At 48.4% G+C, this 15,055-nt stretch overlaps 1 pseudogene; it reads right to left on the reverse strand.

Annotated features, from left to right (window-relative positions):
- Positions 1 to 1,271: 1,271 nt before the first annotated feature.
- On the reverse strand, positions 1,272 to 2,630 carry LOC132807788 (zinc finger protein 835-like; annotated as a pseudogene).
- Positions 2,631 to 15,055: the final 12,425 nt, after the last annotated feature.

The following is a 15,055-nucleotide window of genomic DNA, read 5'->3' on the forward strand; positions in this document are numbered from 1 at the left end:
AAAAAGTGCACAAACTGCAGGCAGTCAATCCATGTAATATTTTATAAATTCCTACTTTGGAATGAGAACCAGTCTGATTCAAGATTGGGAGACTGACAGACTCGAACCTCACACCTTTAATGCATTGTCCAGGCTGAGATGTCACTTTTTAAAAAAAACCTTAAGTCATCTCGAGAACGTGACTTAATAGTAGTTCTGGGATTTACAGATTAATGAACTGAAATTTGCAACTCTTTCTAAAAGGTGAAAGACTTAACAGCAACTTGGTTTAGACCATAAGACATAGGAGTGGAAGTAAGGCCATTCGGCCCATCGAGTCCACTCCGCCATTCAATCATGGCTGATGAGCATTTCAACTCCACTCACCAGCATTCTCCCCGTAGCCCTTAATTCCTTGTGACATCAAGAATTTATCAATCTCTGCCTTGAAGACATTTAGCATCCCGGCCTCCACTGCACTCTGCGGCAATGAATTCCACAGGCCCACCACTCTCTGGCTGAAGAAATGTCTCCGCATTTCTGTTCTGAATTGACCCCCTCTAATTGTAAGGCTGTTTCCACGGGTCCTAGTCTCCTCGCCTAACGGAAACAATTTCCTTGCGTCCACCCTTTCCAAGCCATGTATTACCTTGTAAGTTTCTATTAAATCTCCCCTTAATCTTCTAAACTCCAATGAATACAATCCCAGGATCCTCAGCCGGTTTGTTCAATATATCCTATCAGTTGCATGACACTGTGATCTTTTGCTATAAAATCTGTGTCTCATGCTCCTGCTCCACAGTTACCCGATGAAGGAGCAGTGCTCCGAAAGCTAGTGCTTCCAAATAAACCTGTTGGACTACAACCTGGTATTGTGCAATTTTTAACTTTATCCAGCCCAGTCCAACATTGGCTCCTCCACACAATATTTCGCGAACACTGTCCACACCTCCTGATGCTGCCAGGAAACTTTACAAGGCCGATGAAATGACACACTCTGCACTCCTGCAAAATTGACAATTTCTTACGATATTGGCTGCTCATTCATGACTCCATCTGATACGCGACATTGGAAGCTTAGTGCAGGAGGCTGAAAGAAATGAGCAGCTTTAAAACAAAAACCTCCTTGGGCGCTCAAAGCTTTCAATGAGAGTCTGAGCCCGGCAGTAAATTCAAGTAACCTTTATTGTGACCCAACTTTGTTACAGCTTCAGATCCCCTCAGCAAAAAGGCAGAGAAAAAGTAGCTTTTTGAACAGCTCAAGGTCCAAGCGCACACATTTCCCCCCCCCCCGTCTTTACTATTGGTCAGCACCGCGATGTCCCTTTGTAACTGGATCCTTGGTACAGCCGTAACCCGGAAGAAGTGTTGCCTCACTCGGCAATTTCAACCCATACCCTGTATAGCGCCATCTGCTGCAACGGGATTCAAACCCGGGAGCCCCTGGAACTGGGTTGATAGTCCAATTGATAATGGCACTCAGCCGTCGCTCCTTCAATTCCCCTGCGATGGTAAGTGAACTCGCTGGTGCCTCCGGAGGTGGGAGGAGCGGGAGAAGTCCTTCCCACACTCGGGGCAGCTGAACGGCCTCTCCCCCGTGTGGACCCGCCAATGGGTCAGCAGGGCGGAGGAATTGCTGAAGGCCTTACTGCAATCGGGGCAGCGGAAGGGCCTCTCCCCAGTGTGGATCCGCTGGTGCTTCAGCAGGTTGGAGGAATTGCTGAAGGCCTCCCTGCACCCGGGGCAGCTGAAAGGCCTCTCCCCGGTGTGAATTCGCTAGTGCCTCAGCAGGTTGGGGGAATTGCTGAAGTCCTTCCCACATTCGGGACAGCTGAAGGGTCTCTCCCCAGTGTGGATCCGCTGGTGGGTCAGCAGAGAAGAGGAATTGTTGAAGGCCTTCCCGCACTCGGGGCAGTTGAAGGGCCTCTCCCCCGTGTGGATTCGCTGGTGGGTCAGTAGGGAAGAGGAATTGCTGAAAGCATTCCCACACTCTGGGCAGCTGAAGGGCCTCTCCCCAGTGTGGACCTGCTGGTGCCTCAGCAAATTGGGGGAATTGCTGAAGGCCTTCCCACACTCGAGGCAGCTGAAGGGCCTCTCCCCGGTGTGGACCCGCCGGTGGGTCAGCAGGTTGGAGGCCTGGGTAAATCTCTTCCCACACTTGGGGCAGGAGAACGGCCTCTCCCCTGTGTGGGCTCGCTGGTGCCTCAGGAGGTGGGAGGCCTGGGTAAATCTCTTCCCGCAGTTCGGGCAGCTGAAGGGCCTCTCCCCCGAGTGGGACCGCTGGTGCCTCAGCAGGTCAGAGCAATTGGTGAAGGCCTTCCCGCACTCGGGGCAGGGGAATGGCCTCTCCCCGGTGTGAGCCCGCTGGTGCCTCAGCAGGGCGGAGGTCTGGGCAAAGCCCTTCCCGCACTCGGGGCAGGAGAACGGCCTGTCCCCTGTGTGGACGCGCCGATGAATCTGCAGGGCTGACGGCAAATGGAAGCCATTCCCGCCATCACTGCACTTCCACTGTTTCTCCACGGGGCGGGATTCCTCGGGTTTCTCCATGGCCGAAGCTTCAGCTGCACACAAATACTTTTTGAGCCCCTCCCTGTCGTCAATTCCTGCTGCTACATGCCCCACACTCAATGCGCTGCAATGGTAGGGTCTCTCATCCAGTCCCACTTATGCTGAAAACGTACTCAAACAGGAACCAAAACGCTTTGCTCCTTCTCACAGACTCATAGTTGAAAATTGTTTCCGGTCCCGATGGATTGAATGACTGTCAGACATTGATGTCAAAGTGAGGACTGCAGATGCTGGAGAGTCAGTGTCGAAATGTGTGGTACTGGAAAAGTGCAGCGGGTCAGGCAGCATCCAAAGAGCAGGAGAGTCAACATTTGAGATTACAAAAGTCATCACTGTCAGTGCAGGGTAGAAATTCTGAACAAGGAATTCTACTTTCTGCGGAATATTCTTTTCTTTTGTTTCTCCACAAAATTGAAAGCACCATCCCACTCTCTCTCCCTCTGTTCTCACTCCAATCTAACTAATTCCCCTGAAGGTGCTGATTCAGGATCTTACAGGGGCAGATGAGCAAAAACATCAGACTGACATCTCTCTGAATTTTGGATAATTCCACCTGAAAGTTAATATCTTTCACAACACTGGGATACTGCTGACAGTGAGCAGGTCTGCTGTTGGGAAGCAACAGAAAAAGTGTGTCAATTCAGGGTGAACCTGCAATGCAGCTTCTTGAGGAAGGACCAGACACAAAATAGTTAACGACCCCAGGAAGGTGGGAGCAAAATGAGACATCAACACCAACACACTTCAGTCAAACTCTTCTGCTTCCAGTCAGGGCAAAATATCCTCTGAAATTCCAGTCATCACAGCCACACTTCTGCTTTCACTGAAGACAATTAGAGTCACACAGCAAGGAAACAGACCCTTGGGCCCAACCTGTCCGAGCTGACCAGATTTCCTAAATTAATCTCGTCACATTTGCTATCACTTAGCCCCTATATGGGCTGGGTGCTGGGACTAAATTGGATTGGCTATCTTGTCAGCAAGGACGAGTTGGATCGAAGGGTCTGTTTCCATGCTGTACATCTCTATGATGCCAGTCGCATTTGCCACCACTTGGCCCCTCTCCATCTGAACCCTTTGTATTCATCCACCCTTCCAGATGCCTTTTAACTGTAGGAATTGTACCAGCCCCCACCACTTCCTGTGGCAGCTCATTCCATGTACGCATCACCCTCTTAATGAAAAACCTGCCCCTGAGGTCTCTTTTACATCTCCCACTGCCCTCACCCTGAACCTATGACCCTCCAGTTCGGGACTCCCCCATCCCAAGGGAAAGACCTTGTCTATTTACCCTTTTATAGATTTTATAAAAGTCTATAATGTCACCTCTCAGGCTCTGGTGCTATGGGGAAAACAGCCCCAACCCATCCTTCCGTCCTTTCTCACCCGGGTAATTAAGACACATACCTGAGTTTGCCGAGCCTGCTCCCTCCCTGGATTCACTCCAATTGCCACAAGTGAATAGATTTCCCCTCTCCCCCCGTCTCTCCCTCCCAGGACGAAAAGTTGCCCAAAGAGTGGGAGTTTCACTCAAACTGACAGGGCCACTTCCGCGTTGTGACGCCATCAATGGGTCAGGGGTGGGGGAGGGAGAAGGGACGAAACAAAAGGGGCGGGGCGAAGTGCACCGTTTGCAGGAATCCCTTCAATTCACAGAATCCCCACAGCATGGAAGCAGGCCACTCAGCCCAACGAATCCAAACCAACCCTCGAAGGGTAACCCACCCACACCCATTCCCCTACACCTGGTGCTCTACTCACTGACTTTCACACCTAACCTGCACATCCCTGGCCGGCGCCAATGCGACTCGAAAACCCCACCCCTTCCGAATGCAGCACGTAAACCCCGCCATTTGGAACGCTGCCTGTAAACCCCGCCCCTTCGAGACAAAGCCCCGCCTCTTAGTTCCAAACTTTATCCCTATCGCGCACCAAACCCCGCCTCTTCGCAGCGTTCCCCGCGCGTTGTCAATACCACGCCTCCTGCACCAACGCGCAACCTCCGACAAAGCCGAGCGCCTCCAGGCTCGACGTCTCGCCCCGCCTACTAGCGCGCGACCCTCTCACGAGACACGCCCCGCCCATGAGCACTGCCCTCCCGCTCTAACCCGTCGCCAGGCTAAACCCGCCCCTCCTGGTAAACCCCGCCCACCCGGATGTTTTTGGAAGCACTAGCTTCTGCAGCGCTGCTCCTTCTGCGGGGAGCTGTGCTGCAGGATCATAAGATACAGAATTAATAGCAAAAGATCACAATGTCATGCAACCGATGCAATATTTCGAACAAACCTGGACCGCTGCTGAGTCCTTCATCCTTTAGAATGGGTTGCAGGTTTCAGTTCATCAATATATAAATTCCAGAACTTTAGAGCAGATTCCCCACAGTGTGGAAACAAGCCCTTCGGCTCAACAGGTCCACACCGACCCGCCGAAGAGCAAAACACCTAGCCCCATTCCCCGTCACCTAACATTACGGGGCAATTTAGCGTGGCCAATTCACCCTAACCCGCACAGATGGGGGGGGTGTGGGGGTGTGGGAATTGAACCCGGGTCTCTGGCGCTGTGAGGCAGCAGTGCTAACCACAAAAAAGGTGACATTTTCTATTTTTCAGCGGCAGCAGCAACCCAGGAGCGGGGAGTCACTGATTTGAGGTTTTAAATTTGAACTCGGAGAGCAGAGGTTCCTGGGTGAGGAGGGACGACTTATTTTTATTTCCTTCCTGGGTATAAGTCAGTGGGTACTGTTGAGGGGGGAAAACGACCTACCAGGGGTATGCACTGGGGCCCAGGGCTCTGGCACAGAGCCTGACCCTGTTGCACCAGAAGGGAAGGAGGTAAAGCAGGAGAGTGTTAGCCATTTTGGGGACTCGATAGTTAGAGGGTCAGATAGGTTTGTTGGGAACGAACAAGACTCGCGGTTGGTGTGTTGTCTCCCAGGTGCCAGGGTGCGTGATGTCTCGGATCGTATCTTTGGGGTCCTGAAGGGAGAGGGTTTCCAGCCCCAAGTAATGGTCCACGTAGGTACCAATTATATGGGTAGAAATGTGAGAAACAGAACTCACTCACAAATCAATCAGCCTGAGACAAAGCCTTGGAAACAAGAACAATTTATTACAGTCTTGCAAGTACCGGATGCTTCTGCAATCAAGCAGAAATGTGCGCCAAAACAGAGTATGTTAGCTTTCTTATTCAGTTTACAAGTTGCGGAATCATGCCTCCATTTTCCCATCCTATCATAAGCTGATTACCTCACTTGTTAGTTATTTTCTTATCTGGCCATCCTGCTGTCCTTGTCTGCATTCTTTCTTCCTTGTTTGCTACAGCTTGTTCTTTTGTCCACTTTCTCTTATCATACTATAAAGCTTTATTGTGAAATGGTCCTGTTGCTTCTTTTTGTGGTCAACTACAACACTTTAAAGTTATTTCCTAGCTTAAAACTATTTTCTTTAAAAGACCCTCTATATTCATTAAAGTCTTAGCCTGAAGTAAGCTACATGCTAGAAGAATTCTGCGGCCATTTGTATAATGTTCCCCTTCTCTTCCCCCCCATTACACCCCCTCATCCATCTGCAAAAACACTTCTAATCTCCCACAGAAAGAGGGATAGGGATGTAAGGCATAATTTCAGGAAGCTAAGGTGGAGGCTGAGGGCTAGAACAAACAGAGTGGTTATCTCTGGTTTGTTACCCGTGCCATGTGACAGCGAGGCAAGGAATAGGGAGAGATATCAGCTGAACCCGTGGCTGCAAAGATGGTGCAGAAGGAAGGGTTTCAGGTTTTTGGATAATTGGGGCTCACTCTGGGGAAGGTGGGACTTGTACAAACAGGACAGTCTTCACTTGAACCAGAGGGGTACTAATATCCTGGGTGGGAAATTTGCTGGTGCTATTCGGGTGGGTTTAAACTAGCTCAGCAGGGGGATGGGAATCGGAGGTGTAGCTGTAGTGCACAGGAGGATGAGAGTAGGGAGGACAGGGACAGGATTTCAGGGTCACAGGAATGTGCTGGCAGACAGCGAAGTGGTTTGAAGTTTGTCTACTTCAACGCCAGAGTATCTGCAATAAGGTAGGTGAGCTTGCAGCACGACTAAGTACCTGGGACTTGGATGTTGTGGCCATTTCGGAGACATGGATAGAGCAGGGTGAGGAATGGATGTTGCAGGTACCAGGGTTTTGATCTTTCATTAAGAACAGGCAAGGCGGTAAAAGAGGGAGAGGCATGGCCTTGTTAGTCAAGGATAGTATAACGGTGGCTGACAGAACTTTTGATGAGGACTCGTCTACTGAGGTAATGTGGGCTGAGGTTAGAAACAGGAGAGGAGAGGTCACACTGCTTGAAGTTTTTTTTTTAAATAGGCCTCCACAGAGTTCCATGGAGGTGGAAGAGAGGATTAGCAAAAGTATTCTGGGTAGGAGTGAAAGGAACAGGGTGGTCATTTTGGGGGACTTTAACTTCCCAAACATTGACTGGAAATGCTTTCACGCCAGTACGTCGTATGGATCAGTTTTTGTCCAGTGTGTGCAGGAGGGTTTTCTGACACAGTATGTCGAAGGGCCGACAAGAGGGGAGGTCACACTGGATCTGGTGCTTGGTAATGAACCAGGCCAGGTGTTTGATTGAGTGGTAGATGAGCACTTTGGAGAGGGTGACCATAATTCAGTTAGGTTTCATTTAGCGATGTGAGGGATACGAACATGCCAAAGGTCAAGAGTTATCGATGGGGCAGGGGCAATTATAATGCAATTAGGCAAGACTTAGGATGCATAGAATAAGGTAGCAAAATGCAGGGGATGGGGACAATTGAAATGTGGAGCTGGTTTAAGGAACAAATATTGTGTATCCTTGATAGGTATGTCCCTGTCAGGCAGGGAGGAAGTGATAAGGTAAGAGAACCGTGGTTTACAACAGAAATTGCATCTCTTGTTACAAAGAAGAAGGAGGCTGATGTGTTGATGAGGCAAGATGGTTCAGATGAGGCAATGGAGAGTTCCAGATCACTGAGGAAGGATTTAAAGAGAGAGTTAAGAGCAAAGAGAGGACATGAGCAGTCTTTAACACATAGAATAAAGGAGAACCCTAAAGCTTGCTCTAGGTATCTGAGGAATAAAAGGATGATTAGGGTAGGAATAGATTCAATCAAAGACAGAAGTGGGAAATTGAGTGTGGGCCCTGTGGAGTTTGGAGAGGTGTTAATGAATATCTTTCATCGGTCTTCACTCAGGAAAAGGAGAATATTGTAGAGGAAAAGAATGAGGTACGAGATATTAGACTCAAAAGGATCGAGGTTAGTTGTACACAGGTAATATCAATTCTAGAAGGAGTGAAAGTAGACAAGTGCTCTGGGCCGGATGGGATTAATCTGAGGATTCTCTGGGAAGCGAGGGAGGAGATAGCAGAGCCTTTGGCTTTGATATTTGAGTTGTCATTGTGTACTGGTTTAGTACCAGAGAGGAGGATGGCAAATGTTGTGCCCTTGTTCAAGAAGGGCAGCAGAGATGACCCAGGTAAGTATAGACCAGTGAGCCTTACTTCAGAAAGCTTTTGGAAAGGAATATTAGAGATAGGATTTATAATCATCTAGCAAGCAACAATTTGATTTCAGATAGTCAACATGGTTTCATCAAGGGCAGGTCATGACTCACAAACCCCTGAGTTTTTTGAGAAGGTGACCAAGCATGTAGATGAGGGTAGGGCAGTTGACGTGGTGTACATGGACCTCAGTAAAGCCTTTGATTAGGTTCCACATGGCAGGCTGTTGGAGAAAATGCAGAGGCATGGGATTGAGGGTGATTTAGCAGTTTAGATTACAAACTGGCTTTCTGAAAGAAGGCAGCGAGTGGTGGTTTATGGAAAATATTCAGCCTGGAGTCCGGTTACTAGTGGTGTGCCACAAGGATCTGTTTTGGGACTACTGCAGTTTGTCATTGTTATAAATGACTTAGACACAGGCATAGGTGGATGGATTAGTAAATTTGCAGACAACACTAAAGTCGGTGGAGTACTGGACAGTTTGGAAGAATGTTACAGGTTGCACGGGGACTTGGATAAACTGCAGAATTGGGCTGAGAGGTGGCAAATGGAGTTCAATGCAGCTAAATGTGAGGTGATTCATTTTGGGAAGAATAACAGGAAGGCAGTGATCGTGGAATCCACATACATAGATCCCTGAAAGTTGCCACTCAGGTGGATAGTGCTGTTAAGAAGGCATACGGTGTGTTAGGTTTCATTCGTAGAGGGATTGAGTTCCAGAACCGCAATATCATGCTGCAACTATACAAAACACTGGTGCAGCCACCCTTGGAATATTGTGTATAGTTCTGGTCCCCATATTTCAGGAAGGATGTGGGAAGCATTGGAAAAAGTGCAGTGGAGATTTACCAGGTTGTTGCCTGGTCTGGAGGGAGGGTCTTATGAGGAAAGGCTGAGACACTTGGATCTGTTCTTATTGGAAAGAAGAAGGCTAAGGGGGGATTTGATAGAGACATAAAAAATGATCAGAGGATTAGATAGGGTAGACAGAGAAAGACTTTTTCCTAGGATGCTGACGTTAGCTTGTATGAGAGGGCATGACTACAAATTGAGGGGTGATAGCTTTAAGACAGATGTCAGAGGCAAGTTCTTTACCCAGAGAGTGGTAAGGGCATGGAATGCCCTACCTGCTAAGGTAGTCAACTCAGCCACATTAGGGAGATTTAAACAATCCTTACATAAGTGCATGGATGATTTTGGGATAGTGTCAGGGAATGAGCTGAGAATAGTTCACAGGTCAGCGCAACATTGAGGGCCTGTTCTGCGCTGGATTGTTCTATGTTCTAAACTTAGTGCAGGAGGCTGAAAGAAATGAGTAGCTTTAAAACAAAAACTCTTGGAGCTCAAAGCTTTCAATGAGAGTCTGAGCCCGGTGGTAAGTTCAGGTAACATTTATTGCAACCCAACTTTGTTCCAGCTTCAGATCTGCCTCAGCAAAAAGTAGTTGCTTTTTGAACAGCTCAAGGTGAAAGTGCACACACCACACCTCCCCTGTGCGCCCCCCTCACTGTCTTTACTATTGGCCAGCACCAAGTTGTCCCTTTGTAATTGGATCCTTGGTACAGCCATAACCCGGAGGAAGTATTGCCTCACTCAGCAATTTCAACCCATACCCTGTCTCCAAGTAAGTTTCTCCCCACTCATTTGCCAGGAAGGGACACTGTAGAGTCAACCAGACTGCTGTGGGTCTGGAGTCACGTATAGCCCAGACCGGGTAAAGGATGCAGCTGGAACGACTGAGTGAATCCTCTCCCACAATGGCGGTTCCCTTCCCTAACAAGGGAGAGAGTGAATCAGATGGGGGCTTTCTCCCCTGCACCACCCCCTCCCTGAAACGGTCTCATCGTTAGATTCCGAACTCCACATTTCTGACTGAATACCAATTCTGCCATCTGTCGTGGCGGGATTCGAACCCGGGAGTCCCTGGAACCGGGTTGATAGTCCAATCGATAATGGTACTCGGCCGTCACTCCTTCAATCCCCCTGCGATGGCACGTGAACTCGCTGGTGCCTCCGCAGTTGGGAGGAGTAGGTGAAGCCCTTCCTGCACTGAGAGCAGATGAACAGCCTCTCCCTGGTGTGGATCCACTGGTGCCTCAGCAGGATGGAGGAATTGCGAAAGGCCTTCCCACACTCGGGGCAGCTGAAGGGCCTCTCCCCGGTGTGGATCCGCTGGTGGGCCAGCAGGTGGGAGGAATAGCTGAAGGCCTTCCTGCACTGAGAGCAGGTAAAGGGACTCTCCCCGGTGTGGATCCGGTGGTGCCTCATTAGGGAGGACATGTCGGTAAAGGCCTACCCGCACTCGTGGCAGCTGAAGGGCCTCTCCCCGGAGTGGACGTGCCGGTGGCTCTGCAGGTTGGGGGAATACCTGAAGGCCTTCCCGCACTCGGGGCAGCTGAAGGGCTTTTCCCCCGTGTGGCCCTGCTGGTGGGCCAGCAAGTGGGAGGAATGTCTGAAGGCCTTCCCGCAGTTGGAGCAGGGGAATGGCCTCTCCCCGGTGTGAGTGCGCCGATGAGTCTCCAGGGCAGATGGGACACGGAAGCATTTTCCGCAGTGACCATACTTCCACGGTTTCTCCACAGGGTGGGATTCCTCAGGTTTCTCCATGGCCACAGCTTCAGCTGCTCACAGACATGTGTAGAGCCCCTCCCTGCCATGAAATCCCCTTCCCAGGCCGTATAACTGTTTCAGGCTCCACACACACTGCGCTGCAACAGTGGGGTCTCTCGTCCAGTCCCACCTGATGCTGAAAACGTCCTCAAAACAGGAACCAAAAAGCGTTGATCCCTCTCACAGAAATCACAGTCAAAAATTGTTGAGGTCTCGATGGATTGAGTGACTGTCAGACATTAACATCAAAGTGAGGACTGCCGACGCTGGAGAATCGGTCAAAAAATGTGGCACTGCAAAAGCACAGCAGGTCAGGCAGCATCCGAGGAGCAGGAAGAGTCAATGTTTTAGACATAAGCCCTTCATCTGCTGATTTTGAAACTTCAGTCTTCAGATTTTCAAATACTCTGCAAAAAGAGATTTCAAAAGTCATCACTATCAGTACTGGGTAGAAATTCAGAACAAGCAATTCTACTTTCTCTAGAATATTCTTTTGCTGTTCCACAAAATTGAAAGCACCATCCCACTCTCCCTTCCCCTCTGTTCTCACTCCGGTCTAACTAATTCCCCTGAAGGTGCTGATTCAGGATCTTACAGGGACAGAAAAATCAAAAACATCAAGACTGACATCTCTCTGAATTTTGGATAACTCCACCTGAAAGTTAATATCTTTCACAACACTGGGATCCTGCTGAGAGTGAGCAGGTCTGATTTTGGGAAGCAAAAAAAAGTGTCAATTCAGGGTGAACCTGCAATGCAGTTTCTTGAGGAAGGACCAGACACAAAATGGTTAACGACCCCAGGAAGGTGGGAGCAAAATGAGACATCAAGGCATTAACACCAACACACTTCAGTCAAACTCTTCTGCTCCCAGTCAGGAGAAAGGGAGGGCTTCAGGGCTCACGCCTGAAACGTCGATTCTCCTGCTCCTTAGATGCTGCCTGACCTCCTGCACTTTTCCAGCAACACATTTTCAGCTGCTTCCAGTCAGGGCAAAACATGCTCTGAAAGTCCAGCCTTCACAATCACACTTCTGCTTTCACTGAAGACAATTAGAGTCACACAGCACAGAAACAGACCCTTTAGCTCAATCTGTCCGAGTTGACCAGATATCCTAAATTAATCTAGTCACGTTTGCCATCACTTGGCCCCTATATGGGCCGGGTGCTGGCAGCTGGGACTAAATTGGGTTGGCTATCATGTGCAATAGAGCTAAGGGAGAGCCTAATGGGAACAGAATTTTGAGGACCATTGTCTACCAGATGTACAGCACAGAATTCGTCCCTTCGGTCCAACTCATCCATGCCAATCAGATATCCTAAATCAATCTAGTCCCATTTGACAGCACATGGCCCATATCCCTCTAAACCCTTTCTATTCATATACCCAGCGAGATGCCTTTTAAATGCTGTAATTGTACCAGCCTCCACCACTTCCTCTGGCAGCTCATTCCATACATACACCACCTTCTGAATATAAGAGTAGCCCCTTAGGGCCCTTTTAAATCTCCCCCAAGCCTAAACCTATTACCCTCTAGTTCTGGACTCCCCCATTCCAGGGAAATGCCTTGTCTATTTATCCTATCCATGCCACTCATGATTTTACAGTAATCTGTAGGGTCACCCCTCAGCCTCTGGTACTCAAGGGAAAACAGCTCCACCCTGTTCAGCTCAAACCCTGACAACATTCTTGCCAATCTTTTCTGAACCCTTTCAAGTTTCACAACATCCATGACATCCTTCCTACAGCAGAGAGACCAGTACTGCACACAATATTCCAAATATGGCCTAATCAATGTCCTGGACAGCTACAACGTAATCTCCCAAATCCTGTACTAAGACGATTGGGAAAGTTTTCAAAACCCACAAACGACAACCGGGAAAACATTGAGGTATCAACACCGGGGTGGGGAGTGGAGAAGGGAAAGGAAGCCAAAAGTGCTGGAGGCAAGGCAGAGGAAGAACACAGGATGCACAGCCGGCTTGAAGCTGCACGTGCTGTTGCATTTACTTGTGGAAATCGGGTGCATTTTGAAAAGGAAAACAGGAAAGATATCTCCTCCTCCCAATCTCTGTCCTCCTCACCTGGTAATTAAGTCCTATATCTGAGTTGACAGAGTCTGCTCCCTCCCTGGATTCACTCCCGTTGCTACAAGTGAACAGATTTTCCCGCCCCAGGATTTGCGCAGACAGAGGGATTTTCATTCATTGTCACTTCCGCGTTTTGATGTCACGAAAGGAGCGGGTGGGCGTGGCCAAGCCGGGCACACGCACTGCGCCTGCGTTGTCCTGCACCGTTTGCTCATATCCATTCGCTTCAGAGAATCCCCACAGAGTGGGAGCAGGCCACTCGGCCCAACGAGTCCACATTCTCTTTAAATCCTTCCTCGCTGATCTGTAATTCTCCATCGCCTCATCTGTACCATCTTGCCTCGTCAACACATAAGCCTCATGGAACAGCATCATAGGACACAGAACTTATATCAAAAGATCAAGTGTCATGCAACTGATAGAATAAATCGAACAAACTCAGATAGTCTTCATCTCTTAGAATGGGTGCGGGCTTTGGTTCATTAATATGTAACAATGTTCTTGAGATGACTTAAGGTTTTGTAAAAAAAGATATCTCCGCTCAGACAATGCATTAAAGGTGTGAGATTTGAGTCTGTCAGTGTTCCAATCTTGAATCAGACTGGTTCTTTTTCCAAAGTCGGAATTTGTAGAATATTACATGCATTGATTGCCTCCAGATTGTGTGCTTTTTGAACAAAATTGAATGTATCTGCAAATATAATTCAGCCAACACAATTTCACCCCAAAGAGTACTGTGTGCATGAGAAAGTGAGTGTGCGTGCATGTGAGTTTGTGTGTGAGAGTGCGCAGAAGCGTGTGTGAGCATGCTTGGGAAAGTGAGAGTGTGATGGAGTATGAGGCTGCGAATGTGAGAGAGTGTTGAGGGGTGTGTGTCTGTCTGAGATAGAGTATGTGTGTGAGAGAGACGCTTAATAAATGCAAGGGGTTGTACAGATAATGGTTGGGCCATGAGTCGTGTTGTAGAACAGACAGACATGGTTGAGGGGCGTGGGGGTTCAGGTACCTAGATCTTTGGAAGTTGCATCACTGCTAGACAGGATGGTTTTCAGACAGCATCTCGCAACATTGCCTTCACTGTTCACACCATTGAGTATAGGGGTTGGGACATCATGTTGAGGTTGTACAGGATGTTGGTGAGGCCACTTTCAGAGTACTGAGTACAGTTCCGGTGGCCCTGTAATAGGAAGAATACTATTAGTGAGGGTTTAATAAAGATTTACCAGGATCTAATGAGGACTGGAGGGTTTGAGTTATAAGGAGAGGCTGGGACTTTATTCACTGGAGCACAGGAGGTTGGGGAGGTGGTGACCTCATTGAGATTGATAAAATCATGAATGGAGGTAAGGTGAATAGCAAATGGCTCTTGCTTCGCGGCGGGGTGTTCAAAACTCGGGGGTCATTTTTTTTTAAATGTGAGGAGAGAGATTTAAAAGAAACCGGAGGGGCAACATTTTGAAAAATGGTGATTTGCACGTGGAATTAACTTACTGAGGATGTGGTAGTTGCAGGTACAGTTACAATATTGTGGTAGATGCAGGTACAGTTACAACGTTGAAACAGCATTTGGATGGGTAGATGAATAGAAAGGTTTAGAAGGAAATGGGCCAAATGCAGGCAAGTGGGACTGGTTTAGTTTGGAATCCTGGTGGGCATGGACGAATTGGACCGAAGTGTCTGTTTCTGTGCTGTATACCTCTATTGAAACCAGTCAATGTCTGAAAGGGACTTGACAGGATAGATGCAGATAAAATGCCTCTTTGTGGGGAGTGTCTCGAATTCCGACAATGTGGAAGCAGGCCATTCAGCCCATCTATTTCACTCTGGCCCTCTGAGCAGTATCCCACCCATACCCAACCCTTACTCCGTATTTCCCATGGGCAATCCACCCCAACCTGTACATCCCTGGTCACTATGGGTAACTTAGCACGGCCAATCATCCCTAACCTACACTCTAATCTGTAAATTACCTCCTGAAGAATGTAATTTAAGTGCAGAGCTTTTCTAAGAAAATTGTCAGTTTGACTCAACATTGGGACACAGACAGAATTCACACCTATTGTCTCTGCTTATAAACAGGGCAACGTCTCTTCGAAATGTAGATTCATTTAGATATAACTGCGTCACTTTACATATTAAGACATCCCTTTGAATGTGCCACATCCCTTTGAAATGTAATCTCGTCCATTTACATCTCTGTATTTGCGGAAATACCCTTTAAAATGTCCTCGAAACGTGGCAGTGTCCCCCCTGCAGCTGCAGAGCGAGACAGGAGAGTTTGT

Source organism: Hemiscyllium ocellatum, assembly GCF_020745735.1.
Source record: "Hemiscyllium ocellatum isolate sHemOce1 chromosome 27 unlocalized genomic scaffold, sHemOce1.pat.X.cur. SUPER_27_unloc_24, whole genome shotgun sequence".
NCBI classification, from domain to species: Eukaryota; Metazoa; Chordata; class Chondrichthyes; order Orectolobiformes; family Hemiscylliidae; genus Hemiscyllium; species Hemiscyllium ocellatum.